The following is a 20,393-nucleotide window of genomic DNA, read 5'->3' as shown; positions in this document are numbered from 1 at the left end:
TTCTAAATGTATGAATATGCAACATATTAGAAATTATTAAAATTGGTCCTTCACCACAGAGAGTTTAGGAAGTGCTGCCCTCTGTGACTCTTGAACATTTAAAAAGACTGGTATTTTGCAACTTTCAAATAATGATTTTCCTATTTGCACAGAAATTTGCAGATTCCCTGGAATAATCCAAAGTAAAGCACTCTGTTCAAAAGATAGCCCGCAAAAGATTCTGCCAGCAAAGAATGGGGGGAAATGTGTTTGTTTCCAAAAAGCTGAAAGCAGCAAACTGGGAAGTCCCTGATGTTCATGGGCCCCTGGGCCCCAGCTTCAGCGTCACAACTCACCAGGGCACAGTTTCCCAAAGCCAGGGAAACAGGCTTCACCACAGTCGAGTGATCGCTCGCACCATTACCCACCCAAGGTTTCCTGGGTGCTGGAGAAGCACTTTCCCCATCATGAAAACTCCATCCAGCTGGCCTCCAGGAACCAATGGCACCTTGAAATTGGTGGCAGGAGAGCAGACTTGCTATCAGAGAAATATGAATGTGCCATCTGTCCATAAAGAAGGGAGGTTAAATGCCCACATCTGCTACAGGCTTAGTCCAAGGATGGTCTTCAGAGGCGCATGGTAGGAGACCGACCTGTAGGTCACATCTGTCTTTGTCCGAGTCCTGGTGTTGGCAAAGGACACACCACCAGGGGCAATGGCATGGGAGGAAGGAAGAAGGAAGTAGGGAATGAGGGAGGGCGGAAGGGAGGGAGCTAAGCATCCAGCCAGCCATGGTGTCGCTTAGGGCGTCACAAGCTTCATTTCCGAGGAATTCAGCTGCTCTGTAGCCACAGAAGCATTTGTGATCGTCAGCACTGACCGCCCCATCTCTGCCTTAAGTAACACTGAGCAGTCACTTCACGCCTCTGTACCCCATTTTTCCATCTGCAAAATGAGAGTTTTGAGCGATGTGATCTCGTGAGGTTAATCAGGCAACACAGTTATTAGGTATCTACCATGTGCTCTGAGTAAAACTGGCAGGGTCCCTGCCCTCGTGGTGGGCTCACAGCCAGGGAGACTCGCTCTTCCCTCGCCCTAGCTCTAGCATTCGAGGACTCCGTGTTGTGTACTTGTATTTCTACCCTCTAGTGCTTTTAGGTTTAGATTTTTTTTTTTTTTTTTTTTTACCAAAAATAAGAAAGTACAAGGAAAAACCAAGTATCATGCATTATACAAAGCAAACCAGATATTCTTTAAGAAAACTCACTACGCCAGAACTCTAACTTATAAAACAAATATAATTCAGAGCTGATTGTTAACATTATAAATTTATAAAGGAATTCATTTCAAGGTTCATTCAAATGATAAATCCTGTAGTTCACTTACTAGCAATTACATTTATCGAGCATCAGTTATGTCCCAGGCATCGTGCCAAGCTATTTCATATACAATATCCTTTAATTTCAACAACAAGCCTGTGATGCAGGTAACATCTCATTCCCGTTTTATAGCTGGAAAAAGTTGAGGCTGAATGAGCTTAAGACTAAGATGCCCAAAGACCCACAGCTGGTAAATAAATGATGGGACCAAGATAAGAAGTTAGCGTTTACACGCTTAAGTTTCTTACCTGTACATACCTTGCCCATCAAAACGTAAATTATATAATGTGTGCGAGCATCTTGTAGTGGTGGTGGTGATGTTTGGGGAAGGCAATTGGCATTTTCTTAACGACTCAAAAACCTACCCAAATGATAAACCTCGTTTTTCACTTACACGCCTTAAAATTGCACACACGGTTCCCAGTTACCACAGTGACTACTGCAGGATCTTTATACGGTACTCCAACATCACAATACCGAGTCATTCAAAACTCTGTGGACCCACAGATGTAGAGAACAAACGTATGGAGACCAAGGGGGGAAAGTGGCGGGGGGGAGAGGCGGTGGGATGAATCGGGAGATTGGGATGGACATGTTTACACTAATATGTATAAAATAGATAACTAACAAGAACCTGCTGTGCAAAAAATAAATAAAAGAAAACAAAAACAAAACTCTGTGGACCCAAATCTCATTTAACTGATATAAATTTTCACTTTGAATGGCAAAGGACATCGACCTCTAATTAACCGTGGCCTTTAAAGCACAACCTTAAAGTAAGAGAGTAACGATCTAATTTACTAAATTCCAGCATATACAAATATTTTCCTTGAATACATCAGCTCTGCAAAGAAACGTACAGAGGTTGCCCCTCCACAGACAGCTAAACGCAGTGTGGGGAGCAGAGAAGGGAGACCAAAAAGTCACATGACACTTCACAGCTATTTCACCAGATGGGAGTGTGGCAAAGCCCACTTATCTCCTCAGGACCGCTCTGCCTTCTGAAAGGCAGGGAGGCCATGGCCACCCCCTGCCAAGTGGGCCTGAGGGCCACCAGGCTGGTAGAGGGCACAGAGTTCTAACACAGCAGGTTTTTACTCAGGGCCCTTTCCCCCTTTCCCTCTTTTCATTGCAAACCCCCAGGAAGCACCAAAGCTCTGGGTTGTTTCCCCACCCAGGCCTGCTCACAGGAGGCCCAGAAAACACTGCTTCTTACCAGCAATGCTCACCCACTGTGCTGAGAAAACTCCCCTGCCTGGTCCTCTAGCTCCCAGAAACAAGTGGGTGCGGCCAGGTAGCAGTGGGACCTGGGAGACCTCCACAGACTGCAAGGCAGAGCTCCCCACCCAAGTCCCGGGCCGGGACTTAAAGCCTAGATTAGAGACCTAAACGTAAGACCGGACACTATAAAACTCTTAGAGGAAAACATAGGCAGAACACTCTATGACATAAATCACAGCAAGATCCTTTTTGACCCACCTCCTAGAGAAATGGAAATAAAAAACAAAGATAAACAAATGGGACCTAATGAAACTTAAAAGCTTTTGCACAGCAAAGGAAACCATAAACAAGAAGAAAAGACAACCCTCAGAATGGGAGAAAATATTTGCAAATGAAGCAACTGACAAAGGATTAATCTCCAAAATTTACAAGCAGCTCATGCAGCTCAATATCAAAAAAACAAACAACCCAGTCCAAAAATGGGCAGAAGACCTAAATAGACATTTCTCTAAAGAAGATATACAGATCCAACAGACACATGAAAGGATGCTCAACATCACTAATCATTAGTGAAATGCAAATCAAAACTACAGTGAGTAGTTCTGACCTCACACCAGTCAGAATGGCCATCATCAAAAAATCTAGAAACAATAAATGCTGGAGAGGGTGTGGAGGAAAGGGAAACTTCTTGCACTGCTGGTTGGAATGTAAATTGATACAGCTACTATGGAGAACAGTATGGAGGTTCCTTAAAAAACTAAAAATAGAACTACCATATGACCCAGCAATCCCACTACTGGGCATATACCCTGAGAAAACCATAATTCAAAAAGAGTCATGTACCAGAAAGTTCACTGCAGCACTATTTACAATAGCCAAGACATGGTAGCAACCTAAGCGTCCATCACCAGATGAATGGATAAAGAAGATGTGGCACATATATACAATGGAATATTACTCAGCCATAAAAAGAAACAAAATTGAGTTATTTGTAGTGAGGTGGATGGACCTAGAGTCTGTCATACAGAGTGAAGTAATTCAGAAAGAGAAAAACAAATACCGTAAGCTAACACATATATATGGAATCTAAAAATAAAAGGTACTGATGAACCTAGGGGCAGGACAGGAATAAAGAGGCAGACGTAAAGAATGGACTTGAGGACACGGGGAGGGGAAGGGTAAACTGGGACAAAGTGAGAGAGTAGCATTGATATATATATACACTACCAGATGTAAAATAGATAGCTAGTGGGAAGCAGCTGCATAGCACAGGGAGATCAGCTCGGTGCTTTGTGACCACCTAGAGGGGTGGGATAGAGAGGGTGGGAGGGAGACGCAAGAGGGAGGAGATATGGGGCTATATGTATTTGTATAGCTGATTCACTTTGTTATACAGCAGAAACTAACAGCATTGTAAAGCAACTATACTCCAATAAAGACGTTAAAAATAAATAAATAAAAGAGAGATTCTGAGTGGGAAAAATGAAAAAAGAAACTTTGCGAAGTCCCAGTTGTAAAACGAGGGTGACATTATCTCCTAGGATTACTGTGAAGATTAAGAGAGATAACAGATGTAAATCACCAAGTATTATTTCCTGCACAGAGTAAGCACTCAACAACTGCCAGTGTTTTGTTTCCATTATTAACATTACCATTACTCTTTCCTCTAGTCCTAATTATAAGTAAAGGAAACTTTATAATTAAAAAGGAGAAATTGACCTTGGTTTCTTAATTCAGAACACATGGGAAGATATGGACCTAGGATAGCTCTTACGAACATTTAGCTACAAAGGTGATTTCAGTTATGGAAATATACAAGTGAATATACAAGAGAATATACAATATATACAAATATACAATATACAAAATATACAAGAAAATAAAGAGGGCCCACTAAGGAGCTGCTAGGATGGTAGAAGGAGCTGCTAGGATGGTAGAAGGAGCAAGGGAGAGTGAAGAGAAATGCCTTCCCAGTCACCCAATTTGCTATAGAATCTATGTTATAAAGTGATAGGTGCTCTTTACATGACCCTGCTAGTACATATGGCTTCTGAAGGCAGGTCTAAGAATTTTATGTCATGGATAAATACAGTCAGAGTGAGTTTAAAAAGAATAAACTACAAAAGGATTTTTAGAAAACAACCCAAATTAACAAAACCTACTACATTTAGTGACTCAGGAAACAATGTGTCTAAAACCTTAATGGTGTTCTTCCTATTCTCCTGTCATTATTGATTTTAAATTCCACACACTGGAGCAAAGCAGAGAGCAGGCTGAGATGGCATTGGCTTTGTACACAAGGAATCCAAGATGCACAACCATCATCAAAGTGCCACATGAGCAGGGTAAGAAGGAAAGAAGAGAGAGCGATGAGGGACGAGAATGGAGGCCACAGCCTCAGGCCTGGGTACAGAGACACAGCTGGGCTTCCCTATCATGTTGGTGTACCTGCTGCTATGTACCACGTCATATGCAAGCCTGTGTTATGCTGTTGATTTCAGCAGGCTTGAAATTCTCTGGCTGTGGAACAAAAGGGTTTTTTCTTTTCTTTACCATACAGGTAGGTAAATAGTGACTCATCCCATCACAGGGACATCTATCCTTCCTTTCAGACCTGTCCATGGCTCAGCTCAACCAGGAATGCAAGCCCCTCAGCAACTGGATCTTGATAATAATGTTGCCTGGTACTAAACAAGCAGTTTCCCTAGAATATGTTAAAAAGTGACATAGGACTGGCTCACTCTAGGGGGGATTGAGTTCACAGCCTACCATTCTCTACAGTTCATTCAGAGCAAACTGCTTGTATTTCAAGAATCTGAAAAATGCCACCTGACAAACCAGTGACGTGGAACCGGATGTCTGTGGGGGGCCTAATGGAGAACAGAAACAAACTGGTTTCCTTAGGCCACCTTTATGGGCAGAGGGCAGGTCTCTGGGCTTTCTTATGGCAAATTAGAAGCTTAAACCCATGACATCATCATGATAACTACGCAGCAGCATGTGACTCTGCAACGCCCTTTTCTTTCCAAAATTCCAAGAGATGCACGCTCCCCAGGAATACAAACTCGGGGCTGAGATTCCCGGGCAAGAGTGACCAAGACAGAAAACGCGCTCCCTGATGGTTCGGGAAGATCTTGCTTTCAGTCTCAGCTGGGAAGAGCTTGTTAACTAAAAGAGAATGTGCAGTTGGCTCCAGAATCTGAGAAGCCCAGCTAATCTGCAGGCCTCAAGTTCATGTCCTCAGTTTCCGTTTCACCTCTTTCCCTGTCGGGGGACTTTAGGAGGAAAAGTTGTCACCGTTGGACAAGGCCTGGATTCCAGATCTTCCCCATTTTGTCCAAAATTCCTGCAGGTAATAAGGACCCTGGGCTCAGTAGGGAATGCCCACACCCTCCCCCCACCCCAAGTGCCTGGATGATGGTGAAGATTAAGTGAGATAATGGATGTAAATCACCAGGCACTATTTCCTGCACCCAGTGAGCACTCAATGATTGTGAGACCACTAATAGAGCACCAACAAGCACCCTTGTTCTATTTTTTTTTAACGCATCATGTTCAGTGAAACACAAAACAAATTTGCCAGGTGCCTGTTCCCTTAATCCTGAACCCCCATATGCTTCAGATTTCACTCACAAATAAATCAACATAATGTTTGTTCAGTAAAAGCTGTTTTATGCTCTCATTTTTATGAGCCTTTTTATCCCAAGTCCTAAAATAATCATCATCATCATCATAAAAGCTAGTTCTGTTTTGCTAAGGGTAGATAAACTCCGGCTTAAACCCTTCTGTCCCCTATGCACTAGAGGTGGGGAGGTGCCTCTGATCATAGCTAAGCGAGAACTCTCTCTGGCCTCAAGCCACCTGCACAGGACTTCAAAGCCAGGGGGAAAATCCACAGCAAGGAACTCCAGGACTTAGATGAGTGAGGGAAGCCCAACAGAAAAGTAGTTGTTGATTCCCAATAGGAATTATTAAATGGCGGGAACAACAGGCCCATTCCTCTCGCCTGATGCAGCCAATGTAAGCAGCAGAAGCCTGTCTTCTCCATTAGCCCTCCTGCAGAAGGTCAGAGATGCTCTTCATAGAAATCTGGAGGCTCAGAAGGCTTAGATGCACAGAGAGTGGACAGTAAAATAAAGCCCGTGGCCACGTTGCTGCCACAGATACTGATATTCTGGGAAGTGTTTTTCTATTAGAAAGAGCCCCCTACCTGGTATCCCTCTCCTTGTTTTATAAAACGGTGCTTTAACAGAGCTTGACAACGCCTTACATCTGGCTGTGCAGTCCTCCCCATTCCATTTCCCTGCCTCCCCCACCAGGATCGCTGTCATCTGCGATCCTGTGCTCATCACTCCCTTGCTTTCCTGTTCATATAGTATTATTTCATCTACGTGAATTCTGAAATCGTGTGTGTGTGTGTGTGTGTGTGTGAGAGAGAGAGATTTGCTGTTTTAACCTTATAAAAAGGCTATTGGACTCTCATACATTGTGGTGGGGATTTAAATAGTAAACTACTTTGGCAAACCATGTGGAAGTTTCTTACACACTAAACATATACACCTATGCTATGACTAGTCCAATTCAATGCCTAGGTATTTACCCCAGAGAAATAAAAACATGTTCACAAAAAGATCTGGAAACCATACCCTATAACTCACACACTCAAGGCCCATTACGTAGAAACAAAATGATTAACTGAGAGCCTGAAGCTTGTTCTGCAGAGGACCAGGGAAATTGCAGATGTGGAGACAACCTGCTGACAGCCCCTTTGCTTGAGCATCACACAGGTGCATTGAGGGTGCAATGACTTATAGTGAACTCTGGACATCACAGGCTGAAAATCCACCGCATGTAACATACAGAACCTCCCCCCGCCCCGAAATTGCACGTGTGACCCATGAAGAGGCGTGAAGGACAGTCGTGCCCACACAAAGAACTCTTGAAACTTACCCTTACTTCCTTCCCACCAATCATTTCCAAGCCCCCTCCCCCTCTTACTCCCTACTTCCACGATAAATACCCCCCCCAAAAGCTGATGGGGAGACAGATCTGAACATTGCCTCCTGTCCCCTTGCTTGGCTGCCCTGCAATAGAGACTTTTCTCTCTGAAAAAGACAGTTGTCTTGGTACTTGGCCTTTCCGTTGTGCAGAGGGCAACAAGCCCACTTGCTCGGTTACGATTTGTACAAGAGAGTACAAACAGCTTTATTCATAATAGCCAAAATCTGGAAGGAGCCAGATGTCTATCAATAGGAGAATAAACAACCTGTGGTATACTCACACGATGCGATACAACTCACTATAAAAAGGAATAAGAGACCGATACAGTAACATGGTACATCGTAAATGCAAAGTCAGCCGTGCTCAAAGTTTTTGGTCTCGGGACCACTTAACACTCTAAAGTACTGAGGACCTTCCAAAGCCTTTGTTTATGTGGGTTATATTTTATAGCAATGGAAATTAAAATAAGAAAATTCCAGTATATGTATTAATTTATTTAAATATAATAAATAAGCCTATTATAAATTAACATATTTTTGAGAAAAATGATTATATTTTCCCAAGCAAAAAACAAAAATGAGAACGGCCCCATCCTTTTTTTTTTTTTTTTTTTTACATTTTTGCAAATGTCTTTAATGTTTGACTTAATAGAATATAGGTCAGCTCTCATATCAGCTTCTGTATTCAAGCTGTTGTGATAAGTTTTTGTGGTTAAAGTACATAAAGAAAATTCAGCCTCACACAGATATGTAGTTGAAAAATGGAGGCATATTTTAATAGTCTTTTCAGATAATTATGGCTATTCATCTTTGATACAAACCAAAACCTCACAAGTGGTTGCTTCTTAAAGATTAGTTGTAATGTGGAAACCGAAACCACATCAATAAGCTTTTCGTTCTCTGTTACATGAAAATTCATTGGTCTATTGACACTTGGAATGGACCTTTTACCCATATCTGATGTAACATCATACACAGGACATTTGGAAAATAAGGATTCACTGAGTTATGCAGAATTCCCAAATGCTGATGCATGTCATGACACAATATTTCAAAAATCACATTTATTAAAATCACCACCAATCTCATCAGAAAAGCCTTGAGGTGTTGGGAAGCTATCAAGCTCATGGTGACACAAGTTTCCAAAATTTTCATTTTTATCTGAAGGCTCAAGTTCTATCAATAGTAACAAAGACTGTTTAGTTATTTCAAGTGACAGGTTCACTCTGCCACATACTCAAGTCTAAACCAAAGTTTGCCTGCCATTTGTTCTTCCAGGTGAAAATGATACTCATAAAAAAAAAAAAACTAGTTCAGCTCACAACTCAAATAACGGTACACATGCTGTTCCTGGCAACAATCGTGGCATGCAGCAGCGGCGCGGCAAGCGTGCTTCCCATTTTGTCACTGAATGCTGAGAGGGCATGTACTCAGGGGCCAAGATTTATCATTTCTACAGCTTCAGCGGAGGCATTCTTAGATCATACTGGCTTCTTTTTCTACAGGTGCAGGTGAAGAACAATAACTATGTACAGTTTGGTGTCGCTGCCTTGATTCAAACTCGGGCACCAGCAGCTTTCCTCCCATCCCCTTTGCATCATCAGTGTAAAAGTCAACCACGGTGGAAAGGGTGAAAAGAGTCTCAGTACTATTATGAAATTACTGTGGCATCCAGACCCCTTGAAAGGGCTTTAGATACTCCCAGAGATCCACAAAACGCTTTAAGGACTGCTGTGTTACGTACTTGAAAGAAGTCTCACACAGAAGGATATATATTTTATGATTCCATTTATATGCAATTCTAAGGCAGACAAAAGTAATCTATGGTGTAAACAATCAGAACAGTGGTTGCCTTGACGGGGCAGTCTGAGGGGCTTGGCTTGGGAGGAACCGTGAGAGGACTTTTCTGAGGCAATGAAAATGTTCCCTATGGTGTCTCCAACGTTCTATGAAATGCATCAAGAAATAAGATAGATTAAGGCAGGGCTTCTCAACCTCAGCACTCATGAACTTCGGAGCTGGATAATTCTTTGTGGTGGGCCTGTCCTGTGCAATGTAAGATGTTGAGCAGCATTTGGTCTCTACCCTCTGGATGCAAATAGCACTCCTCCTCCAGAATGGCCAAATGTTCCCTGAGGGCAAAGTCAGGCTCCCCCTCCCACCGCCATCGGGAACCGCTGCATGAAAGGGAACGATGGATGGATACTGTATATGATAAAGCAAATATAGTAAAACGTTAATGGTAGAAACTCGATGGTGAGTGTACAGGTGTTCACTGTGAGTGAAATTCTTTCAACTTTAGTGTTTGAGATGTTTCATATTAAAATTTGGAGTAAAAATGCTATCATTTTGTTGTCTGCCTGAAACTAATATAACGTTATATGTCAATTATACCTCAATTTAAAAATAAATAATTTTTTAAATGCTATTGTGTTGTGAGCAATCTTTTTTGCACTTAATATTACACTGTTAAAATGTACACATATTATTGTATGTCATGGTAGTCATTAATTTTGGCTGTTTATAAAAATTCCACTGTGTGAAAAATTCTATAGCTTATCCATCACCCTCTCAATAGGCACGTGGGTTGTTTCAAGGTCCTGCTGCTGTGCTCCTATGAATATGCCTGTGTATGTAATTTGTAACTCAATCTATCAGTCTTGCTAACTCATTGATTTTCCTTCCTTTGCTGTCATATTTAGATAGGGCTTCCCCACTCTGAGATCAGATAGAAATTCACCTATATTTTCTCCTTGCCCTTTCAGAGTTTCATTTTCTACAACCAACCATTCAATTCCTCTGGAGTATATGTTGGTATTCAGCATTATTCATTCCAGAACCACTTGTGAAGAGATTCTATCTCCCCTCCCTAAGTTGGCACGTAATAGTTCTTAACCATTCCAACACACCTCTCCCTACAAACAAGAGAACTGAGAAGACGCTCCCGAATTACACTCTCCACAGCTTGGAAGGATTACTATTCACCTTCTCCGTGTCCTCACAGCCTTCACCACATCCTGCCTTGTATGTGCTCTTCGTGTACCTATGTCTGGCTACGCTGACTGATAGGCCATAAATTCCAATTAACTCATAGAACAGCCAGACCTAGAACCCAGGGCTCCTGACTTCCTTGTGCTTCAAAGGATAACAAAGGCATTTTTAAGATTGTCCTTGAGAACCCAACCCTGACTCTCACAGCTACTGAGCTATTCGGTAAGGCCGCCTGAGTTTGTCAGCTGAAAAGCTGAACGTAAATGCAGAGGGCAAAGCAGGAATAGTAACAGCAGGAGCAGATCGAGAAAAGGTTTTCTCCCTTCCCTTCAAACTTCAGAGGAAGTCGGGCCACCTCTGACCCCGGAAGCCTTGTTATACATGTTGCCCGGTGCTTCCAGGAATGTGGAAACGGTTTCCGAAGATGGTGCTGTGGGTCCTGCTCCTTTATTCCTTTTCTTTCTGGGGTTTGACCTCACAAGACCTGTTGGTGACATTAGCTCCCCTGTTTACTGTGAATATTGGTGCTATTTTGAAAATATTTGGATGCAGACTGCATATTTTTTAAGACTGGAGAGGAAAAATTCATTTCCCATTAACAAACTTACATATACCAGGGTCTCTTTGGACCTTCACTGGCAGCGTGTGCCCCCTCAGGCCTGTGCCTTTCCCAGCTGATAGGAAAGCAGTCATTAGAGGTCCCGCCAAATGGGGCTGTCCTGGCTGACGTTTGGTTTTTATGGCCTCTGCTAATCCCTGGGGCCTGTTCCTTCCTGATCCCCTTCTTTCCCAGGCTTCAATTTGAACATCCCGCAGACAAAATCGAGGATGGTGGAGCCCTGTGAAATTCATTACCGAGGAAAGGACAAAACGGCTCAGGCTGTGGTCTTCCCTCCCCAAGCTTGTCCACACCCACCCCAGGCCCCAAAACCCACACCCTACACTCCTGGAATTTCCATTGTGTTTGGAAATTCTGCGGCTCTCCGAAACAATGCTGGTGTTGCTGGTAGTTAAAGAAAACCAGCTGTAAAATCGCCACCTTTTTTTTTTTTTTTGCAAGAGACAGCAATTATGCCCCAAAGGAGGTATCTCAACCCCCACACACAGCCACCCACCTCCGGCCACACACACACACTTCACTGGAACGGCACGCGGTCACACATCTTACCCCTTCTAGACGCCTCACTGGAGAGGGACGCGCTGCATCTCGGCCTGCTGTTCAGTGAGGCACCCTCGTCCTCCCGCAGCCGACGCGGATGACCACCTGCAGTGACAGTGTACACCCGCTTCCTTCCCACCCACCACTCTTCACTCCAAAGCAACGGGACTACCTGTCAAGCTTGGGAGACAAGGCTCTCACACCCAAAGCTAGAGGAGGGCTGAAAAGGGCAGAGGATGTGAAGTCAGTGGTACCTGCATTCTAATCCTTTGGTCACTTAACCTCTCTGAGCCTCAGTTCCTGCATCTGTGAAAAATGGAGCCAGTAATAATAATTCTTACTTTAACCCCACCCCCCCAAGGGTTACTGTGAGAAAGGTGAGCTTATATGAAAGACTTAAACTGATCAGTACAAGTTAATAGTGGTGGTTATTACTACTGTTTGTCTAAACTGTCAAGGGGAAGACAAAGAATTCTTAAGGACGAAAACACTGCCCTATTCTTATTTTCTGGTCCCACGCCCCCAAATTGTTCACTGGCCTTCAGTGCAAAATGGACAACGTGCTGCTGGGAGAGATGCCAGAAGCTCCATGGGAAGAACCTGGCCTCTGGAAGGCCAGCCTCACCAGGCCTCCTGCAAAAGCAGATGAGGGAGCACGCCAGAGTCTGGGCTGATCAAGCTGTTCAGAAGAGTGAAATAAAGTGGAATGTTCTCCAACCCCAAACGCCTCCTGAGACCTAGATGGGGCCGTCCCAGCATCCTGGGTGGAGGTCGCTGCCCTCTCCCACCACAACCAGCTCTGCTTGGCAAGAGGGGAGTGACAGGAAAAGCAGCGATCAGGGTGAAAACTGAGAAGACACAGCTGGTGCTCTGGTTTCCAATACAAGTAGGTGTTTGATATCTCCTGTGGTGACGGCGCTTTCACCTCTCAGACAGACATAAAGAAACCCAAGGTCAGACGTTCGCCACCCTCAGGAAGGGGCACCTTCCCAGAAAACAGTTTGGATGCAGAATGCTCCCTCCTGGCACACGTGGTCTTGGGAGGATTCCTGCAAATCGTGATGGCAAAGGCAGAAACGCCAGCGGGAGCTGGGAAAAGGGTGCCAGGTCTGGCCGAGAGAAGCTTGTCAGATGTACAAAAAGCAGGAGTTAAGAGCCAATCACTTTTTGGTGGTTCATTCTGCCCCAAGCTTTCTTTTTAAAAAGGCTCAGCCTATTTATTAATTCATCAGTTTGGAAATCTAAAGCCCCCCTACAGCAAGGTACAATGCCTATCTGCTTATTACATTCTTATCTAGAGCCCACATGTGAAATACACAATGAAACTGTCCCTTCCTAGGCAGCCCCGTCTTCAGGAGTCCCACACAGCACACCACAGAGCACACCCAGCTCCGCTGGGCTCACCCAGGCTGGAAACGGGGCCAAGGGGGAAACCTCGTTCCTGTTCCCCCTTAGATAGTCAATACTCAGATCTCCCACTGGCTGCGTGAAAACCATAACCAGGCCCCATAACCAACACCCCCCTGCTTTTTCTCACTGGCCCTCTTCTGTTCTCCGTCTTTCAGATGCGCAGAAAGGTAAGCAGGGAGGATAAAAAGTGCCCTGGGGTTTCTTCTCTTTTCACCTGAGCTCCCCTGGGGAGCAGCTGCCAATCCTGTGCCTGCTCACCTTACACAAACCAGACCAAGGGGCCTGAAGTGGCAGTCATGCACCCCACTGAGAAGCCACAGGCTCGGTCTGCCCCCGGGACCTGATTTCACTGCTCAGGAGACACGAACACACAGGCAGAAAGCTGGACTGCCCTGGACTTAAGAGCCTCAGGGTCCTGGGGGTCCCAGCCATGGCCTCAGCCCTCTGTCCCCTGCACCGGATCTATGTGGTCAGCTCTCTTCAGAGGTACCGTGTAAAAGCGACAAATCAGAGTGCCCAAATATTGTGTCACCAAATTGGGATTTGGGGAAGAACACTGGGCTAAGTCTGAGTTCTGCCACCAGTTAATTAATCTCAAGCAGTTCACGTATTCTTCCGATGCCTCTGGTCTTCATTTGTAAAACTGGGGCGATATTGAAACCTAATTGGCAAGGTAGTGATAACCAAATGAGGTCAGAAAAAGGGCAATGACAATCGCCGTAACTATTCATAAGGAGGCGTGGGGAAGTGTGTGTGCAGGTGTGCAATGACGGGTAGCTATCACCATCATTACCACTAAGCATGTGTCTTGAGCAAGTCACGAAGCTGCTCTGAGCTTCAGTTTCCTCATCTGAAAATGGAGGTAATAATCTTTACCAGGCAACAACTCAGGATTCTTGGGGGGCCGGGGGGTGCCATGAGATTACATATAGAAATAAATAACATGCGTGCTGCAATGTTAAAAGGAAAAATTACAACTAAACAGAAGATAAGAAATTTTTCAGAATTAGAAACTTCTCTACTCAACACAAAATGTCCTGTTTCATTGCTAAATTGGGTGTGCGGGCTTTTCTTGTTTTTTTAACCATTTACACCTTTGTCTCCTTTTGAGTTCCAACAGTTTAGAGCAAATGGGGCCTCAGTCAGAGGGGAACTGGCCATCACATCTCTGTCCCCAGATGAGCAGACAGCAGTGGGGGACCTCCCTGCAGAGACAAACATGCTTCCCCGTGGCGGGAATGCCTCTGGGCTGAATCAGGAACTACAAAGCCACAGCCCTCTCAGAAGCGCCGTGGATATAGTGATATAATGGTCTCAGACACGAAGAAAAGGCAAAAGTGAAACATTTTCATATTAAACAGCTAAAAAAACTGTAGTCACAGTTGAGGCAGGAATATAGCCTCCCCTGAAGATCGCTAAGCCTCGCTAAATCTTTCAATACCCTGACTTGCTCCAAAAGAACCAATCTGCCAAAGAACAAAGGTCAGCCACTGCATTACCCATTGCAGAGCTGGTTTATGGGTGTTTCCAGGGGACCGGCTCCCCAGCCGATTAGACGAGTTTTCTTCATTTAAAATCCAAAGATAATTCCTGAGAACATAAAGCACACTCTTTGAAAGGCTACAATAAATCAATTTTTCTCGCCTGTGTACAATCTAGATTTAGCCACTTAGTTCATCTTAATAAACAAGTTACTCATTCAAAGGAAAATAAATGAAATGTTTTGCCTTGAGGGACAGTTTTATTTTTAATGGTTTGGTGCTATGGTGACAGAAGTAATGTTCTGCGATGTGAATTGCCTTTTGTTCTTCAGGAGCTCTCGAGGACAGGTTGGGGGCAGGGTGGGGTAAAGGGCTGTCACTCTCTGAGTTCACCCCACTGGTGAGCATAGGCACGAGATCTTTCTCCTGCTCCTGTCTTTGTCACAGATACATCTGCTCTTGCAAGGAGCTTCATTAAAAGAAACTGTGGTTTATCTTCCTAAGCGATCAGGGCAATGTTGGGGGCTTTGACGTATTACTTCATTTTTTTAAGCAAGTAATGCCAATGAAAATGGAACTCAAGGAGACGGGATTTCTCTTTTAAAACATAATGAGTAGTATAACTATCATGTTGTGGTCTGACTCCTTTTATAAATATTATGATATCTTGAAAGGAAGCTTAGGGCATGCCAAAATTATGCCATTCTAAATGATGAAGGTATAGAGTACATTATCAAATTATCTAAGGAATTAACCTGATTCGTCCAAAAAGACACTGATTATGTAAGTCTCTAAAGAAACACAAAAATACAAAGATGCTACACAGAGAACCAATTTCTGCTATCCCAGCTTCCCAGGTCCAAAGTACATCCTCAAAGGACTGTAAGGCTCTCAGGTAGAAACCAGGCCCGATTCCCTTTTGTATCCTGGAGCTTAATGCCTGGGAGAGGGCAGACACTGAATGAATATGTTTTGAAGGAATGAACAAGTGAGTGAGTGAGTGAGTGAGTGAGTGAACTAACAAATGAAATGAATCCGCAGAGAAGGAAACGCCTCCACTGGCTTCTGGAACAAAGTTCTGTCTCTGCACAACCTGAAGAGGCACCTTCTCTGTGACCAGCACCATCGCCACCCTAGTCTCAAAGAGGCCTGTTCACTACTCAGGGAGATCAGTTCTCCTCAGGAACTGAATCCTCTTCACAGGAATTCTTGCAAACGTCCACACAACATTCCAGTGAAGCGAGGTTCCTCGGACCATGTCACGGTTAGGGCACCTGGCACGTCACCGAGGAACCTTCCACTGGTGCCACCATCCAGCACCAGCATAAACCGAACCTGAGGACATCTTCCATCACAACCTGAGACTAGTAGAGTATCCACAGCAGGTGGAGAGTTTTGGTCTGGGAAAAGGAGGAGAAACGAAAGGGAGGGACGGAGGAAAAAGATTTAAGCGGAAGAAAATAGGCAATCCCGGCAGCCTCAGCGTGGTCCGACTTAAAGTCACCCTCTTGATGAAGCCTTTCCGAATTCAGCTCAGCAGAAAGAATGCCTCCCTCTTCTGAGCTGAGTTCTGTTGTTCAGCATTTCTCTTTTTAGCACCTACCATAGTCTGTCTTACAGTTTTTTATGCACTTGCTTTCTTCTTCCAAAACCTCGATAAACCACAGGCTTCACGGGGACAGGACTACATCTTACTCATCTTCCTATTTTTTTAGGTCATGCGGGAACACGATTGGCACTTAGAAAATATTTACTGATTTAAATTAAGTTGAAATTGAGAATGAAAGAAGGACAGAAACAAATTGGAAACTATAAGAGAGTCTGGAAAATTCTAGGAAAAATAGGACTAAAGCTATATGTCAATCATTTAAGAAAAGAATAAAAGGAAGATGGAACAACAAAAACAAAACATCAAGGTAAGAGGCACCAAAAGAAGAAAAACAATAAAACATGATCAAACCAGAAAGTGAAAGAAATAAAAATGTTAATTTTCCTCTTAATTTTCATGTCAGAATATTACAGCAACCCATATACACCAATATCAGAGACTGCTATTCCACATGACCTCAGAGGCTAGAGAAGGCGGAGCTAAAATAACACCTGACAGAGCAGTATCAGTCAATTCAGTAAAAATAGGGTCATTTTGGTCACATAAGAGCAACATACATTCATGGTGGGAAAAGGCTTTTCTCTTAAAATTTCTGTCAAGTTGCTAGTCAATTCTGTTCAAATATAACTTGTTTTTAGAGTTCTACCAGGCAGGAAAAACATATTATACTTTGCTCAGAATGAAATAACAGAGATATACTGGTGTGAATGCAAAATGGGTTTGTGACCATATTCTTTGAGCTCCTTCACCTTACAGAGAAGGCTAAAGAGTCGCCTTTGCTGGGTGTTCTCTTTCCTTAATACAGGACATTAGCTGCCATATGAGGCATGGACAATGCTAGGCCAACCCCCTGGAGACAGAGACTAGGAAACAGAAACTGCGCTCCTAAAACAAACTGTGCTTCCAACTTAGGCCTGAGCTGTGCAAACCTGTCAGGCATGTAGGCAGAGGAGGTACCAATCTCCAGAAGGAACATGCCCAGACCTTGGGGAGACTACTAATCAATTACAGAGAGAACAGTTTTCCAGGTGTGGGCATTTCTGTGATGCCTGTGGTCCGGATACTGCACACACAAGAACACGAGGATTTGTCTAAGTAGCGGGGAGACTTCTAATCAATTACAGAGAGAACAGTTTTCCGGGTGTGGGCATTTCTGTGATGCCTGTGGTCCGGATACTGCACACACAAGAACACGAGGATTTGTCTAAGTAGTGGGGAGACTGGGGTGTGCAGCGGGCAGTGTTAAACACAGGTGGCCCCGGGACTCTCAGCCACTGAGACTCTGTCTCAAAGGGCCCTCCCATCTCTCAGGTATCCACCAAATTATAAACTCAGGTGTGTAGGTACCATCTCCAGGTCCTTCATTCCTCTGAAACAGATTTCCCTGCTAACAAAATTTCAGCTTCTGGTCCCTCTGAAGAAAAAACAATGTCATAGGAAGGGGTACAGAAGTGCTGTGGGAGTCTTACTGTATGGACAGAAAGAAACTGCATTGTAGATTTCAAATTTTACAAAGATTTGCATTCCGGTATAATGACTATGCCACAGTTACCTCAAGGTGGCCCCAGGCTCCATCCCCAATCAGGAAACCCTGCGGTCCAGGCGAATAGTGACGGAGTAAAGTAGGACGGTGCAAGCCCGCAGCTCAGTCCTGCCCCAGCGACACCTCTCTGGTGACTTCATGCAAAGTTACATCAAGTGTGCAGACTTTGGCTCCAAAACTACGGCAAATTCTGAATTCACGCCAGCAGGACCGCTGAATGCAGCCGACTGGCCTGCTGCCTTTCAATGCCTCGGAGGAGAAGGACAAAGCCAGGTCACCCAGGAGGATCTGGGGCAACGCTGTGTCCCGCGGGGAGGAAGGGAGAGAAAACCTGCATCTGTTTTTCCCTCTAAACTCACTCCAGGCATGACAACCTATTAGCCAACACGGGGAAGAATGGGAGAGGGCCCTAGACTTGTGGGGAATGGAGCAGAAGATAGAAAGGAGCCTAAAGGATGTGTATCCATCACAAGAGGAGAGCAGGGCTGGAGGGGAGGCGGGGTGTCCTGCAAGAACACAGCTTTTCCAGTCCCAGCTCCACCACCTCCTGTTATCATGAGCGAGCCACTTACTCTCTCTGGGTCCCAATTCCCACCCTTTAAAAATGGAGACAAACAGCACACCTCTCTCCCAAACAGGATGTTGGGAGAGTGCTTCCACCATGGAACGCCCCACATGCACTATTACCAGGCACTGCCCTAGAGGCCGAGCCATCTCCCATTTCCACTCGAAGTTCCCAGATAGACTATCGTGTGTGTGTGTGTGTGTGTGTGCGTGCGTGTGTGTGTGTGCGCGTGTGTGTGTGTGCGCGTGGGGTCAGTGACCTTGGGGCATGACTGAGGTGTGCTCCCCTCCCGCTGGTCCCCAGGCCTCAGGCCCTCTCCTGAGCACCCCACCTCCAGGGCTGCGTGCTAAATGCACAAGTGATGTGGTCTGGTGCCAACGAGAAGTCAGACTGCATTTTCTAAAAAACAGAGAAGAAAAGACTGCTCCCAAGACAGAACTAAACAGTTCCTGACAGAGAGTGCTTTCGTTGTTTGTGGGTAAAGTAAGGGCAGAGGAGGAGGAGAGAACGCAAAGAGGATATTTTTTTCTTTATGAAAAGTTATCATGAACTCTGCCAGAAATACAAAGGAGCATAAAGTAAAATACAATGAACGACACGTATCCACATCAGAAGGCCCTCGCCAGGGGCGCGTCCTTGGGCAGGCCCCAGGCAGGTACGCAGGGAAGAGCCCCGGCTCAGACCAGAAGTGGGATTCTACAGGTTACCACGCCTTTCAGCTGCCTTGGGTTTTAAGCCAGATCAGTTTGGGTCCCCTCAAGAGGCAGAAAGCTAGACGGCTGTGGTGGGAAGGGAGATTGCTCCACGCCTTTGGATGGGGGGTCTCAGCAGGGAGACACTTTCCACTGCATTGCTGATGGGAGAGCCTCGGGCCACACGGGGGCTCAGACAGCTACCTGGGGATCATGAACGTCACCAGCGGCGAAGAATAGGGGGTGAAACTGAAGAAGGCAGATGTGTCTTCTGAAAGGATTTCCTAGATCTGGGAGGTTTCTCCGGGGAAGAAAAAAGCTCCAGACCTGGCTGCTCTGAGCACCTCTTCGGGAAGAGCCTAGCTCCTGCAATGCACAGAAGCATCTGAGAAGGGCCTTGGTAATTGCCCCGGGGCCCTGCTCTGCAACCTGCCGGGTTCACCAGGACGGAGGCGAAAGGAGCCGTTGTGAACCTCAGAGGCTCCCAGGCTCCCTGAGTCCAGCTCCTCCTCCCTCGTGATAACCTTCTCTGCAAATGCTTTCATCCTCCAGCTTCAATTCTGACCTGACCCTGGTCCTCAGAACTGACATGAGGACAGGCTGAACTCTGCTGAGAAAGAAAACAGAATGCCCCAAACAAGAGAATATTGGCTCTTCATTCCAGATATTTCTCTAAGGGTCCCTGTCCTCCGCCTTGCCTAAGAAGCATCCTCCTTCCTGTGGCTCCTGGCGTAGCCTGAAAACAGTCCAGAGGGTAGATCGCTACCCTCCTTCCATCTTCCACAAAGGCCCCTAGGCTCTACCACGCCATATGAATGATCACATGACCTGACATTCAAAACCCTTTTAAAAACCTCATGGTCAATGAATCAAGTCCATCTTTAGGCGGACGTTCAAGACCCCCGTGACTTGCCTCCAACCTGCATTTCCCCTGTGACCTACGGCTATTTCTCGGCACATATCTAACTCTCAGTCAAAGCCAGGGGCGCCTCGCATTGTTTCCTCCATGTACACACATTCTCTGAATCTACTGCTGCAATGCCCAGGTTCCACTCTCCTGTCAACATCTCACCCATCCTCCAGGCAGCCTCTCCAGGAAGCCTTCCTGGCTCGCCCCAGACAAAAGGGGCACCTTCATTGTGTGAGTCCTAACGCCCCTTCTGTACCCTTCTGGAGGCCTCAGTATGTGTTTTTTCTTTTCCAGTTTTGCATCTATGTCTATACTTGTCTTCTCTCCACCGTTAGATTAATCCATTTGCTAACGTCCTCTAAGTGTCTACTGTGTTCTAGGTTCTGTAGAAAATCCAAAGACAGGACAGGGAAGACAAGGTCCTTGACCTCAAGGGGTTTACAATCTGGTTGG

General features: G+C 45.1%; 1 protein-coding gene across 1 annotated transcript in view; it reads right to left on the bottom strand.

Moving 5' to 3' along the window:
- The window catches only part of KIF26B (kinesin family member 26B), a 479,220-nt gene that overhangs the window by 397,947 nt on the left and 60,880 nt on the right, over positions 1 to 20,393 (bottom strand). The gene's annotated exons all lie outside the window — the stretch shown is intronic.

Source organism: Eschrichtius robustus, chromosome 3 (assembly GCF_028021215.1).
Source record: "Eschrichtius robustus isolate mEscRob2 chromosome 3, mEscRob2.pri, whole genome shotgun sequence".
Lineage (NCBI taxonomy): Eukaryota > Metazoa > Chordata > Mammalia > Artiodactyla > Eschrichtiidae > Eschrichtius > Eschrichtius robustus.
This window is presented reverse-complemented; position numbering and strand designations above follow the sequence as displayed.